The sequence below is a fragment of the Vombatus ursinus genome, unplaced genomic scaffold, assembly GCF_900497805.2.
Source record: "Vombatus ursinus unplaced genomic scaffold, bare-nosed wombat genome assembly UNPS02014832.1, whole genome shotgun sequence".
NCBI classification, from domain to species: domain Eukaryota; kingdom Metazoa; phylum Chordata; class Mammalia; order Diprotodontia; family Vombatidae; genus Vombatus; species Vombatus ursinus.
In genome coordinates this window covers 53515673-53531731 of record NW_020954610.1, presented here as the reverse complement: position 1 = coordinate 53531731, position 16059 = coordinate 53515673, and positions in this window count along the sequence as shown.

Below are 16059 nucleotides of genomic sequence, written 5' to 3'. Positions count from 1 at the left end.
CCAGTAAATAGAATCTTTAGTTTCTTTCAAGGTTCAGTTCAAGTGCCACCTCACACAAGAAGTCTTTCCTGCTCTTTCTCTTCTGCCTCCTCTCAGCAGCCTTCTCACCCTGGAGATGGATTACCCTCCTGCCCCACCCACCCAAATGGTGAGTTCCAGCCTGGAACTATCATTTAAGAAAGTGCCTTGATCTTCCATACTCACTTTTCTCCTGGCTTTGCCCCAGGCTCTTTGGACTTTCCTGCCTTGCGTGTATCACTCCTCCCCTTTTTGTGTCCCCTTCATTACTATGTAAGTGCTATTATTAGAATTGTTGTCTATAAGGATAGGTGTAGAAAGAGTAAAAGTTTGGAAAGAAATTCCTGATGAATTCTCTGGATGTTTATATTTGCAATAAAATAATAATAATAATAATAATAATAATAATAATAATAATAACAAAACCAAACCAAAACATGGCTAATAGAACATTACAGTTACTTGAAGTTTCACAGTATTAGATCAACTTAGGGGCAGAACTGATGCTTCAGGACTCACCTGCCTTAGTCTAGTACATTCTCCATAAGCTGATTTTCTTCCTTTCTGCAAGGAAGCCAAAGATTCTGTTTTGACCTCTGGATGTACTCCCCAAGTGACCTCTTCCTTATTGTTTCAGGCAATAATGTAGCTGCTCCTCTAAATACCCAGAAGACCCCATCAACTTTACTAGCTTCTCTTTGATTTCAGAAAGCAGCAGCCATGGGCATTTATGTCAGAACCATCCATTTCCTCAGCTTAGTCAGATGTGAAGAATAGTCCTATTTGAATTGAAGAGGAGCTATATCAGGAAGTCTTATAGTGCTGGATTGAAAATGTATGTTTTGCAAGATCAGTCTCTCGGAACCTCTTTTCTTTCTTCCCTCATCTCGTCTCCTTTCCCTCTCTGGTTTCTTTTCCTAGTCACTGGACCCTCACTTCTTTCCTGCTTGGGGTCTTTGGAGAGATGTTAGACTGGAAGCTAGCTGAGGATGACCACAGACCTTTTCTCTGTCTTATTGTGTGTAGGGCTCCAAAATGCAGTATGGGGTTACTAGCTCTGTGCAGTTACTGGAACCCACTCCCCTAGGGGTGAATCTGCCAGTAATGGCTTAGACTTGTTAGTGGGCAGATGTTCCGTGTTCAATCTCAGAACCTTTTGCACTGGATTGTCTCCTATGCCTGGAATGTTCTCCCTCTTTAACTCTGCCTCTTAGAATCCCTGGCTTCCTTCAAAACTCAGCACAAACTTTACCTTCTTCCGAAGACCTTTTCTGGTTCTCCTCAGTTACTAGTGTCTCTCCTATCCTCCACCCCAGTATTACTTTGTATCTATTTTGTTGACAATTACATACACACACACAAACAAATACGCATGCATGTGTACATGTTATTTCTTCCATTAGACTGTAAGCTCTTTGAGGACAGAGACTGTTTTTGCTTTTTCTTTGTATTTTCAGTCTTAGCACAGTGCTTGGGACATAGAAAGTGATAAATTGATTGACCTGGATATCCTCTAGAAGGTAATGGCTCTTTGTTAGAGAACTTACACTGGTACCTAAGTACTTGGTAAGCATTCTTACTGTTACTGCTATATCTAATTTTTGAGTTAAGTTAGAATACTGGTTGAGATCAGAGAGGAAGGTGGCAGTAGTTCAGAGATTACTTTCCAGGGTGCCCCTAATTCTTTACCACTCATTCCCATCTATCCTCTCCTTAAAAATGGAAAGGAAAAACCAGCCAACCAACCAACCAAAAAAAAAAAAAATCAAAAGGGCAGGAAGAAAGGAAGAAATGTAGTTAGTGTTGTATGTGTCTGTGTGTGTGTGTGCGATGGAGAGTGGGGCAGTATTTTATGGGGATATTGGATAATAAATTACAAGTTCTTTCCCTTCACCCTTCAAGTTCTATGATAGAATATGAACCGTGGTATACTGAATTGATAATTGATGATCAAATCTGGACAATGGGAGAACCAAACCCTTGTGAAAACTACATCATCTTCATCATTATCAACATAATGATAACAATAGCTAGCATTTAAGGTTTGCAAAGTGCTTTACGCTTTGTTATCTCATTTTATCCTCACAATAACCCTGAATGTCTATCACTGGGAACTGTGTATGTGGATTCAAAGAGGTTGGGAGTTTGACGAAAGGGTAGTTACCCAGTTTGACTGGAATGTGGAGTTTGCCAAGGAGAGACTTATGAGCCAGGTTGTGGAAGTACTTGAATGCTAAGTTAAGGAATTTTTTAGAGGGACAGTGGGGAGCCACTGAAGATTTTTGAGCAGAGGGAGTGACATGGTCAGACCGGTACCTGTAGGTCCTTCTGAATTAAAGCTCACATTGGGTATGCTTTCTTTAATTTCCCTTTGCTATATACTGAATGGATTTAAGAATCATAGAACTTTAGAATGTCAGAACTAAAAGTGAGATTAGGGATTATTTAGTCCAACATTCTTCTTTTGCAGGTTAGAAAACCAAAGTTAATGACCTCAAGTCTTCTGTCCAGTGATTAAAACCTTTCTGATATTATACTGAAAATGATATGACTAAGCTCATTTATGCTAATTGAGTCAAGAGTTTTGATGAATTGGTAGTGGTGGAACATGAAACTGAATCATTAGACTAAAGAGGGTCAAGGGTTAGCTAAAGAAAAGATGAAAGGCAAGATTGAAGTATCCATAGATAAGGGAGAGTGAATAAAAGGAAAGAAATGAACTAGAATGAGTTTGGCAAGTGAGGAATGAAGTGTCTATAGAAATGGGCAACTGTATTGATGAATGTCAGAGATTTGATAGTCTTGGGTCTAGAAAGACCAGCCCTGCTCTTAACCCTATTTCCACTCCTGTAACCAATCTTGGTAGGAATTCAAGAACAAGCCCTATTTCTCTTGGGTCAAGGAAAACTTAGGAAACCATTAGCTTGATCTAGGAGAACATAAGCTCCTTCAGGGCAGGAAGTGTTTTGGATTTTACCTTTGTATTTCTAGCACTTAGCACAGTTCCTGGCACACAAGAGGCATTTAGTTAATGCTTGTTGTTTTCAATGTTCCAGGAAGGGGAAAGGAATAAGCATTTATTTAATACCTACTATGTGCCAGGTATTGTATAAGAATTTTAAAAATATTATCTCATTTGATCTGGGCAAACGGGATGGGTTTGGGAAGATAATTTAAACTTTTTGGACAGTCAGGAAAGGCTAGACTTTGGTGACTGAAAGTAGCACTTGGACTGCTGATCAGTAGCTTTTATTGCACTCATAATAACATTAATTCAACAAATATTTATTGTGTACCTACTATATGCAGCTAGCTGGAGATTTGCACAATGTGTGCTTTATTATTGGGGCAGAGTTACTTTGCCGTAACTAGATTCTTGAGTAGTGACAGAAGTGAGGGCAGAGGCAGAGGGCTTGAAAATTGATCACAACTCTGCATAAAAACCTGTCGGCTGAATGAATGAATCCACCAGTCAGGCACAGCTAATTGGATTAAATGAAGACAGACATGTCTGCATAAATATTCCATTCTGTCTGCATCAGTAAAGGACCAAGAAATGGTTTGTAGAGGAAAAAGTCTGAATCTTTGCTGAGGAGGGGGAAGAGTAGAATGTTGCTGGATAGAACTGTAACTAGCACTAGGCAAATGGAGCTTTCTCCTAAGGTGCTAACATATGAAGGGCACATTTCCTCCTCTTGGGGGCATGCTTCTCCCTGAAGTGGTTGTCATCACTGTGCATTGCTTCTCTGTACTCTGTTGGTTAGAGAAACCACAAAGAAGATATGTAAAGCTAAGTGGAAGCTGGGGTAAACATTTTAGAGAGAACATTGAGGAGCTAAAAAGAATCCAGAGTATGGCAACCTGGATGGTGAAGGGCATTAAGACTATGCCATATGTGGATTATTTAAAGAAACTAGAAATGTTTAGCCTGGAGAAGAGGAGACTCAGGGAATGTATGATAGCTGTCTTCTGGCCATTATATGGAAGAGGAATTAGACTTTTTCTGTTTGGTTCCAGAGGGCAAAACCAGAAGCAATAGGTAGAATTTTGTAAAGAAACAAATTTAGGCTTCATGTCAGGAAAAAGAATTCCTATTATTTGGAGCTATCCTAAAGTGGAATGGACTGTTTCAAGAGATGATAGGTTTCTTTGTCATGGTATGTTTTTCAGCAGGGGCTGGATGACCATTTGCTGAGTATGTTGTTGTGGTGATTACTTTTCAGGGAAGAGTTGGTGTGGATGGTAGCTGAGGTCCCTTCTGATTTTTTTTTTAAATTGTGAACTTGACACATACCAGCATATATGAGCTTTTCCAGAAAAGAACAGAAAAAAGAGGATGGTACATGAAGTCATGAACATCCATTACTTCAGTGTATTATATATGCAGTAGGTTATTTCCAAAACTGTTCATCTTGTCTGTTTCCCTTTGAACCACCTTCAGGTTTCTTCTTCTTTTTTTAAATTTTATTTTTTAATTTATGGAGTAAAACAAGCATTGTCATAGCATAGTACAATAAAAAAGATGATTGTACATGAAACTGCAAATCTACCATGCACAACTTGCCATTCCTTTCAAATATGCGACAAAATTATCATGTAAATTTTTTTCTTTTTTTTCTTCCTCCCCATCCCCTCTCAGCCTTGAGATGGCTATGATGGCAAAATAGGTCCCTTCTGATTCTCAGATTCCATGACTCAAACAGGCAAAATGAATAATTTAGGTATGACAGCACGAGGTGGTCACTAGAAATGAGTTTCCTATGTAGTTTGTGTTCAGATGTGGTATGGGTGGATAACAATTGGCTGATATATAACTAGGGTTCCCTTTTAGTACTTAAAGGTATCAATCTTTTGGAATAAAGAAACTGGAAAATGCTCCTCTGGTCAGTAGAAATATTTGTGGGTGTGGAAGCCGGCTCCAGCATTACTTTCTTTTTCTGATTGAAAAGCTCTTGACTGGGGGCAGCTAGGTGGCGCAGAGGATAGCGCACCAGCCCTAAAGTTAGGAGGATGTGAGTTCAAATCTGACCTCAGACCAAACACTTGACACTTACTAGCTGTGTGACCCTGGGCAAGTCACTTAACCCCAATTGCAAAAAAAAATAAATAAATAAAAGCTCTTGACCTAGATAGAGTAGGTTTTGGAAAAAAAACTTCTTGTCAGATCTACTCCCCATCATTGGTCTCTGAAAGAAGGATGTTGGAGCAGGGGTGGCCCCATGCTTGACCAGATTGGGCTCTGAAATTCACCATTTGGAAGGAAAGAAGCAAACATTTATTAAGTGCTTACAATGTGCCAAATACTGTGCTAAGAAGTTTATAAATATTATATCATTTGGTCCCACAACAATACTGGAGGTAGGTGCTATTATTATCCCCATTTTACAGTTGGGGAAATGGAGGCAGATGGAGGTTAAATGACTTCTCCAGGGCCACACAGTTAATACGTATATGAGGCTGGATTTGAACTCAGGTCTTTCTGCCTCTAGGTCCAGTGTTTTATCCATTGCCACACCTAATTATTTGAGTTGGAGAACTCCAACTGACATATTGTCTTCATCCATAGAACTCAACCTTTTCTCCTCCCCATTCCCCCCCACCCATATTGGTTAGTTGTTTGCCTTCTTTTGTGCATTCCACACTCATCAAAGAGCCTTGCACATAGTAGGTATTTAGTAAATGTTTGTTGAATTGCACCGTTGAATTGAATCCCATTGTCTTTCCTTTAATTAGCAGGATGGATCACAAAGGAAAGAACAGATTGCCCTCTGTTAGAGTCAAAGACAGATGTTTCAATTTGTTTTTGCAGGAGCCTGAAACCATTTAGGTTTATTATTGTAAGATGGTGCTGACGAATAGAGACAGGCATTGCAGAGAAAGAAAAATGATGATGACCACAATTGCCACCCACTCATAACAGAGGCAGATATTATGTACACATCGACCAACTGGAACTGGAATAGTTCATACTTAATTGTCTTTGACTTTGCAAGAGGAAAGGGGCTGGATTAAACATGCAGTGGATTTCTCAAGCAGAAGATACATGGTTTCCATCCAGAGATCTAATTAAAGGATGCTGAGTGATTAAAAATGACCATGGCACCCTCAAGAGAAAGCAACTGAATGCACTGGAGTGATAACGTTCTCAGGGCTACATCAGAGCTTATCTTTGTCCCCCAGTAAATGTAATGAGTGAGGAGGACGTGACAAGCCCACAGATAACAGCTGGAGCATCTGTACTCTTTCCTTCTTTGCTTCTGTCTTCATTGAAGAGTCTGTATTTGAGTTTAATTTCACTAGTTGGTGGTCTGTGGGGGCATGAATCTATTCTAGCACCATGTACTCTGATAATTTGCACACCACAGCCCAGGCACGGAATCTTCTCTGTTGGGAAGAGATGCAGGCTTTATGAAGAAAAGATTTTCTCCTTAGGTTATTGTCTAGACTTGTCTTTTGTTCATTTTTTTAAATGAAATTGTGTACTCAACTACCTCAGAGTCTTAAACTATTCATTTCCAGCCTGTCATGGGACTTGTATTTCGACAGAGTTTTTGGTACTTTGGGCTAAGTCACTGTCTCCTGTTAAAGTACAAATACCTGATTACTGGCTGTGTAGAGAGATTAGAGAGGGATTAGGTTGTGATGTAGTGCTGAAGAAAAATAGGACAAAGGCCATGAACTTGTTTAACCTTCTATGGCCATCCCAGCTACTGTTATTTGCACAAAATAGAGGAGGAAGATGGGAAAGGTTAAAAATGATTTCCTCCTCACAGTATCATTCGGCTCTATTTCTTTTTGAGGAAGAAGAACCTTTAAGATATTTTCTAGCCAGGGAGGTCTGATAAGATCTAAGGACCAAAATGGTTTTATAATCATAAATTAGGTGAAAGTTGAATTGAGGGACTCAGAGAAGCCTTAGCTAGGGTATCTTTCACATTCTTTGAGCAGCTGTAGGCTTTTTTTTTTTTTTGGCAGGGAAGAGGCTTATTAACCACAGCAGCAATCTCCTTTCCCAAAAAGTAGATGGAATTCAAAGTAGCAGATGGCCCAAAGATAACACCTCCACTGAACACTATAGCTAAGTCAAGTAGAAGGTTAAAAGAATTGGCTCAAAGAGCTATAGTCCTTCTCTGAAGAGGAGGAGGCTGGTTAATAACAGAACTTCCTGTTGAAAGGGTTCTTAATCTAATGTCTGTGAATTTTTTTATAAAAATCTTTTTTGGCATAACCATATTTCAATATTATAAATTTCTATTGTAATACCTTGTATTTTCTTTCATGCATTTAAATTATGATTCTGAGAAGGGTCTATAGGTTTCACCAGAGAGACAAGGGGGCATGATACAAAAAAAAAAATTAAGAGCCCATTTCCTATGGGATTGGGGCAATGTCTGGAAGAGCTGGGCTGACAGAACTGCAGTCCTCTTTTTTCAGGTAAGAGGCTTACTAACCACAGTACCCTGATTGGATAGGGCAGGCCTGTATAACATACTGTCCATGGGCTGCATATTGTGCAGGCCAGGGACAGGGTATGAGGAGATCCTGAGGATTGCTGAATAACTGAAGACCAGATGGAGCAGAGATGTGACAACCAATAGAGAGTAGTTTAGATACTGTGAACAGCAGGGAGAAGTGGAAAACATTGCTAGAATGAGATCAGGCCCAGCAAACAACAGAGTATAGCATGATGACATCATCAGAAGACTTGCTTCTTTGGGGGCACATGAATAAGGGTCTCCAAAATACTATAGTTATTAGCATCTTCGTTCAGGAATTGGTAACCTATAGAATTTGGGTCAGTTTTAATTGGCATGCAGGCCAATTGTTACTACAGTGTATATTCCCCATCCCCCCTAAAAATAACCAAACAAGTCCAAACAACCCAACGTACTGTGACAAGTACATAAACTTAACACTTTTATTTATTGTTACTTAATTGTCCTGTATATATGTGATTTGTTTCCTTAATAAGCTTCTAGAAGGCAGGGGCCACGCCTGTTTGCATATCCACAGCCCAACTCCACTCCTATACCTAGCACAGTGGTATGCTTATTAGGTACTTTCTCACACACAATAAAAACCATGTTGTTGTTGTTCAGTCATGTCTGATTCTTTGTGACCTCATTTGGGGTTTTCTTGGGAAAGACACTAGAGTGGTTTGCCATTTCCTTCTCTGGCTTATTTTTACAGAAGAGGAACTGAGGCAAACAGGGTTAAGTGACTTGCCCAGGGTCATTCAGCTACTAAGTGTCTGAGGCTGGATTTGAACTCACGGAGATGAGTCTTTCTGACTCCAGGCCTAGCATTCTACCCACTGCACCACCTAGCTGACCCCAAAACTATGTAATTCAATTTAATTCAATAATTAGTTATTAAGCTGTGGATTCAAAAGAAAAAATAAAAGAGCATTTGCTCTCAAGGAGATTACTATAAGATCATGGGTGAGGTACCAAAAAGAACACAAGTGATCATGTATCCCAAGTCAGGCAATTTATTCCTCATACACATACACATGTTTGTAGGCATATAGTGGTATGTAGCTGCCTGCTTCTGTCAAAAGTCCAGAACTCTGGGTCTCTGTTCTTTCATCTGATTGCTGTAGCTGGGCAGAATCATAGGGACCAATTGAGAGGGGGACCTTTGAGGCGTCAATCAGTGGAGCAGTGCAGCCGTGACTCCCCTTTTTGACCACAATTGTGATTTGGAAAGTTTGCTAAACTGATTATGATCAGGAGAACTTTGCAAACCTTGTCTAAATGAAGCTGGCTTAAATAAGATACATTGGAACTTCCTGGTACACAGGCAGGTTAATCAGTGATCAAACATGGAGTTGCTGTTGTCACCTGGGGTGTAGCAATAGCTAGCAATAGGTCAATCCTCACAGTTGCGTTCTATTAAAATTATATAATCTGCATATAGCTCTCACCTGTGGTTCCAAGAAGCTGTAGCATGTCCAGTGGCCACAACCCCAGTAAAACCATCTAAGCCAGAAGGCTAAACCAGGTTAAGGGTAACCAATAGGCCTAAAACCCTTCAGTGAGTTAGGTGCATGTCTACCCCAAGCATGTGAAGACTTCGCTTGGGGAATGGTCAGATGGGAACAATTTGTTCCAATGGCCATGAAGGCAGCCGAAGCAGGTGCTGTGGAGCACTTAGAGTTAGTCAGACATCAAAGACACTAAGGTCATCCACTGCATTCCAGGCTATTGCCAGTTGACCTGACTTTTATATTGCCACTGGACTTTGATGACTCTGGAAGAGAGAGTAAGGCTGATGACTGCACAACTGTACATCACTTAAATCCAATTCACATGGGATGTCTTTGGTCATCTTCTAAATGAAGAAGAAATAACAAATATAATCTGTATACAGATGGGTAAATACTAAGTAAATCTTTTGAGGGGAAAGGAAAGTACTAACAATTGGGGGGATGAATAAAAGACTGATATGTGGAGTGGGTGTCACCTAATTCTCTGATATACTTTCCACTCTTTTAGATTTGATTTAAAACATGATAATAGAGAATTTTTCTGGAGGAATGAAGACGAAAGAGTAGAGGGCCAAAGACTGAGCACATTTAGTGGATGGAGGCAGCAATGTCATGCCAGTGGAAAGAATGCTTTCTTTTTACTTTTATTTTGTTTGTATATTTTTTATGGTTATGATTAAATAGAAATGAAGTTGTGCCATAATTGGATAAATTAACACCAATGAAATATAGTAGGAAGAGAAAAAGATGGGATGTTCTAGTAGGTGGGGTACCCAAAAATTTAATTGGATAAATCCACAGACAGCAAACCCCTAGATGAGATGGTCTTAACCTAGAGTGTATGAACTTACTTAAAAAATATTTTGAACCAAGATTAGAGGAAAGTAGAAAATCGGGAAAGAATTTTTACAACCAGTGTCTCTGGTAAGGGCCTCATTTCTAAAATATATAGAGAATTAAGTCAAATTTATAAGAATACAAGTCTTTCCCCAATTGGTAAATGATCGAAGGATATGAACAGGCAGTTCTCAGATGAAGAAATTAAAGCCATCTATAGTCATATGAAAAAATGGTCTAAATCACTATTGATTAAAGAAATGTAAATCAAAACAACTCTGAGGTACCACATCACACCTATCAGATTTTCCAACATGACAAAACAGGAAAAAGATAAATGTTGGAGAAGATGTGGGAAAATTGGAACACTAATGCATCGTTGGTGGAGTTGTGAAATGATCCAACCATTTTGGAGAGCAATTTGGAACTATACCCAAAGGGCAATAAAAATGTACATACCCTTTGACCCAGCAATAGCACTTCTAGGGCTGTATCCCAAAGAGATCATAAAAATGGGAAAAGGACCCATATGCACACAAATATTTGTAGCAGCTCTTTTTGTGGTGGCAAAGAATTGGAAACTGAGAGGATGCCTATCAATTGGGGAATGGCTGAGCAAGTTGTGGTATATGAATGTGATGGAATACTATTGTGCTATAGGAAATGATGAGCGCTGGTGGACTTCAGAAAAACCTGGAAAGACTTATATGAATTCATGCAGAGTGAAATGAGTTGAACCAGGAAAACATTGTACACAGTAGTAGCCACATTGTATGATAACTGACTTTGATAAACTTAGTTCTTTTCAGCAATGCAAAGATCTAAGACATCTCCAAAAGTCTCATGATGGAAAATGCTATCCATATCCAAAGAAAGAACTATGGAGTTTGAATGCAGATTGGAGCATACTATTTGTTATTTTTTTTCTTCTGTTTTGTTTTGTTTGTTCTTTCTTGTGGTTCCTCGTATTGGTTCTAATTCTTCTTTACAACATGACTAATGTGAAAATATGTTTAATAAGAATGTATCTGTACAGCCTATAACAGATTGCGTGCCATCTTGGGGAGAGAGGGAGGAGGGAAGGGGAAAAATTTAAAACTCAAAAGCTTATGGAAGTGATTGTTGATAAATCAAAATAAATTAATAAAGTTAAAAAAACATTTTGGTAATTGTATTTCAACATAATTGGTTTACTTTGTAGTCCTATGTATTTTATGCATTTAAAATCATTATTCTGAAAAGGGATCCATAGGATTCACCAAACTGCCAAAAGGGTCCATGACACACAATAGTATAAGACTAAAAACCTTTTCCTGGACTAATGAGCATTGCCACCAACAAAAGGACTCATGTTAGGGGATATAGCTAGGTAGCTCTGAGAAATATAGTTTGGTGTTACATGAGAGTGCCCTCTGGTGGAGGGTAGAATATGTAACTTCTTTTTCCCCCTTTTATTTTTTATTTTAAAAAAAATTACCTTCCCAAATTCTCCCCCTCCCTCCAACTGATTGAGAAGGCAAGAAATACAATACTCATTATAATGTGAAGTCATGCAAAACATATTTCCACATTAGCCAAGAATACATAACTTGTGAACATATGATTGATAGTGCTTGTTTCTTATTATTGAACAGGATCGAGCATATAGTGAGCACTGTCCCTGGTGATTAAATATGTAATTCCAATTAGTCATTCCCAGAGTCAATTCACATTTGTAAGATTGCCCTTTTACTTGTGGTTTCTAAAAAGGATTTGGGTGGGAAGTTTGCTGTTGGGATCCTAGTTCTAAAGTTTGGGCATTATGGCTGCTGGTTCCTTTTGAAGGGTCAGTTGCTATGGCTTAGTGAAAACTGAATTCTGGCCATGCAAGGTACAAGAAAAGGATTGTTAATAGAGTGCAAATCAAGGTGGGGGCTCCTAGCCTTTCTTTCTTATTGTATACCTTATTTAACAAACCATATATCACATGATTTTTTTTTTGTTTTTTTTCTTTGTTTTAGGCAATTGGGGTTAAGTGACTTACTCAGGGTCACACAGCTAGTATGTGTCAAGGGTTTGGTCTGAGGGCATATTTGAACTCAGGTCCTCCTGACTTCAGGGCTGGTGCTCCATCCCCTGTGCCACCTAGCTGTCCCCATACATGATGTTTATGATGTTTTGACAGCTGATTCTTCAGGGCATGGTATACTTTGGCAAAGTGTACAATACAAATATTGAATATTTATGTTATTTTCACAGCTGGACGAACGTTTTTAGACACAGCCTTGAAGTACAGGATGAACAAAGCAACTTCTCTCTAAGTGGCCAGTGAATAATTCTTTAGACCATTAAGAATGTGTGATTGCAGCCTCATAACTAGAGGTAAGCAGTGGCCCCTGAGAGAGAATAGGCTTTCAGAGTCTGGTGGTTTGGGCTCTTTTCCTGGGTGACCTTTAGGGACTCTCCTAAGGTGGAAAATTTCTGTGTGTTGGTCCACTCCCTTAACCAAAGTTGCATCCACACTTATCTCCTGCACCTATATACTGGTGAATATAACATCTTAATTAAATTATTGAAGGAGTGCCACAAGAAGAACAATATCCTGAAATTTTTTGGTCATTTTAATGGGTCTTCTTTGGGAGATGTAGAAATGTCTGGAAAAAGAATATGAAGAAAGGAGGGCCAAGAGCAGGGTATTTGGAGAAATTGAGTAGCAGAAATTTGCTAATATTTCAGAAGAGTTGGAGAACTGAGTTTTGCTTTTGCTGGACATCTTTGCTGAGAGATGAAAGAACATCTGGACATTTAGTTGGTAGTTGAAAGAATGTCACCTTGTTTGAATACAGTAGTTCTCAAACAATGAACTCTTTTATGAGCTGCTGAGAGGTTTGGAAACTGATAGTATGACTCTTTGTAGTTGCAAGACTACAAGACTAAATCTTTTCTGCCATTAACAAACCATCAACATTTGAATAATGACTATTTGTTTTTTGCCTCTTGTAAGAAAATCATTATTATTTTCCATATGTCTACTAACCTGGAGGAGTTAGGAGGAATGAATAGCCTTCCCTTCATAGCAACATAAAAACACTGATTCTTCATTTCAGGACCTGAAAGTACCAGGATTTTGTCAGTGTTCTTTCTCTGAGACCTTATCCATCTTCCCCACCTTAGTAAACAATCTTCATGAATTGTCATGGCTGAAAAAATAATACTTTTTTAAAAGTTAGTGGGATGAATTGAGACATGGAGAGTCCTGGGAATCTTTAGCTCAGTATGAAAATGTTCTATCTTCTTAATATTGACACATGAAGAGTTGTTTTCGTCAGTGATTAAAAATTTGTAATACAAAAAAAAGATGGTATGAATTGAAGTATTTTTCTTAAAACCAGTGAATTGATGCTGATTGCTAATATTCTGCGCATGTCATAATTGAAATCAAAGCTTCTGCCCTTCACTTTCCAGGCCTTTCTTAAGCCACTGAATGATTGAAAAATCACACTGGAGTGGGTGCAAACCAAAGAGCAGAACTAATAAAGCAGAATTGATTTTTTTCCTGTTTTTTTGGAAGGTTGTGTGTGTTTATAGCACCCTAATTAGGATAGGGCAACTGGAGCTTTGACCTAAAGCACTGAAATTTAGAGGTTACTGATGGCCCTTGTAATTGATCAGCAGGTAGAAATGGCTGAACATATTACCTAGCTAGCAAGAATGATTAATTAAAATAGGATTCTGTAAGATTGTGATTGGCAGCAATATCTCAGTTGAATTTCTTATGGGCCTGGCACTGCCCTATTCTGTTCTCTCCCTTGTGGCAGCCTCCTCAGCAGGGTGCTTTCCATGTCTCCAGGTCTCTGTGTTTTTCCCATGAGGCAGCATTTTCTCCAGGGATTCTGCCCCTAATCAGCCCTTATGCCTTGTGGTCTAAAGTCTCTCTCCAGGGTCCATATGCTCAACTGAATTTGTTTTATAAAGCTGATTTGAGCTGTTTGCTTTGGGCTTATTTTTTGTCACTTGCTTTGGGCACTGGAATTGCTTGTTATGGCTGTGTGTGTGTGTGTGTGTGTGTGTGTGTGTGTGTGTGTGTGTGGTTTTGTGTGTGTATGCAATGAGACATTCTACAAAATACACGTGTGCATGACTAGATTTTATGCAGGGGCAATGGTGTGTGCAACAATGTATTATACAGTTTCTGGATGTATTAATCAGTCAACAAGTATTTATTAAGCTCTTACTATGTGTAAGGCACTGCACTTAGTGTTGGGGATACCAAAAATGACTGAAAAAATTGTTTGGGGGTGGGGGAGGGGAAGGGAACAACATGTAAATAATTCAGTACCTAGAAGATCTATACAGAACGGATAAAGGCAGTCTGAAAGAGGATGGCATCAGCAACTGTATGTGTGTAGAGGAGACATTCTGCTGAGTGACTTTTTATGTGCATGTTAAACATTTTTGTAGTGCAGGGGCAGCTGATGGTAGAGTGGATAAAGTGCTGGGCCTGGAGTCAGGAAGACCCAAGTTAAAATCTGGCCTCAGACACTTATTAGCTGTGTGACCCTGGAAAAGTCACCTAACTTCTGCCTGACTCAGTTTCCTTAACTGTAAAATGGGGATAATAGCACTTCCCTCCCAGGGTTGTTGTAAAACTCAAATGAGATACTATTTGTAAAGTGCTTAATATTGTCTTGCACATAGGAGGTGCGATATAATTATCGTGTGGGTCAGTTTGTGTGTATGAAGACAAGCTAACGTAGATCAGTACATAAGTGAACATGCATGTAAATAAGGTGTCTTGTAGAGGACCTCCATATGTTTGGTGTTTGTTGTTGTTGTTGTTGTTAAGAGGGAGCAGTGCAGATAATCTCTCACAGTGAGAGACAGTATGGTATAGTCACAATAGCCCTGGTAGTCAGAAGAAGTGTATGAGGGTCTTCAGGAAGCATTAGCACCTTGCCAAGCCCTTTTCAGGGCAACGCACCCACCTTTGGTGTCCACCTTCACCCAACTGATATCCGTGACTTCAAGAAGCTGTAGCATGCCCAGTGGCCACACCCAGTAAACTGTTTCAGCACATGGGCTAAACCAGGTTGAGGGTAACCGACAGGCCTCAAACTCGTCGGTGAGTTAGTGGGGTACCTACCTCAAGCATGTGAAGGCTTTCCTTGGTGGAATGGGCAGATGAGAGCAACTTGTTCAGCACTCATGAAGGTGGCTGAAGCAGGCACTATGGAGCACCTAGAGTTTGGTCAGACTCAAAGACTCCAAGGTCATGCACTGCATCCCAGGCCATCACCAGTAGTCTTGACCTTTGTCTTGCCACTGGACTTCAATGACTCCGGAAGAGAGAGTGAGGCTGATGACTTTGTGTAACTCTGTTTAACTTAGATCCAATTCATGCATGAGTCATGACGTTTCTCTGTGATGTCATTGATCCTCTTTGACATGGAGATGAACAACAGATAGTCAGAGGGTCTGAGTTCAAGTTCCAGGTCTGTCACTTTAACCCCTCTGACCATTTGCTTCATTTTCTATAAAATGGGAATAATACTTGTACTACCTTTCTTAGAGGATTGTTATGAAGAAAGTGCTTTGTAAATTGTAAGGTGTTATGTAAACATGAGCTATTAATGTTTATATGGCAGGCATTTTTACTGAATGGAGTAGCAAAGCGGTGCAGTGGATAGAGTGGGCCTGGAGTCAGGAAGACCTGAGTTCAAATCTAGCCTTAGACACTTACTAGCTGTGCAGCCTTGAGCAAGTCACTGAACCCAGTTTGCCTTAGTTTCCTTATCTGTAAAATGAGCTGGAGAAAGAAATGGCAAACCACTCCAGTATCTTTGCCAAGCAAACCCTAAATGGGGTTAGGAAAAGTCAGACATGACTGAAATGATTGAACAATTTTTACTAAATAGAGAGAGGCAGTGCGTAAGCGTACCCAAGGGCAGGCATCCTTTTGTCCTGAGGTATTCAGCATGCAAAGGAGAAGCCTCCAGAACAACTGCATCAGGTATTGGCTTAAATTAGAACAATTTTACAAGTTCCTTTGCAATGACTCATCTGTCATCTCCTTCCTCCCCTCTGCTGGAAGAGAGGAGAGGAACAGGGGACCAATCGATGCATCAAGGCTGCCTTTGGGTTTCACAGTAAATTCAATCAAGAAAAGTAAATTCTTCCTCCCAGTCCTACCCCTTACCTCCCAAATGTTGCCTCTGCTCTTCTGTGCTATGCTTAGA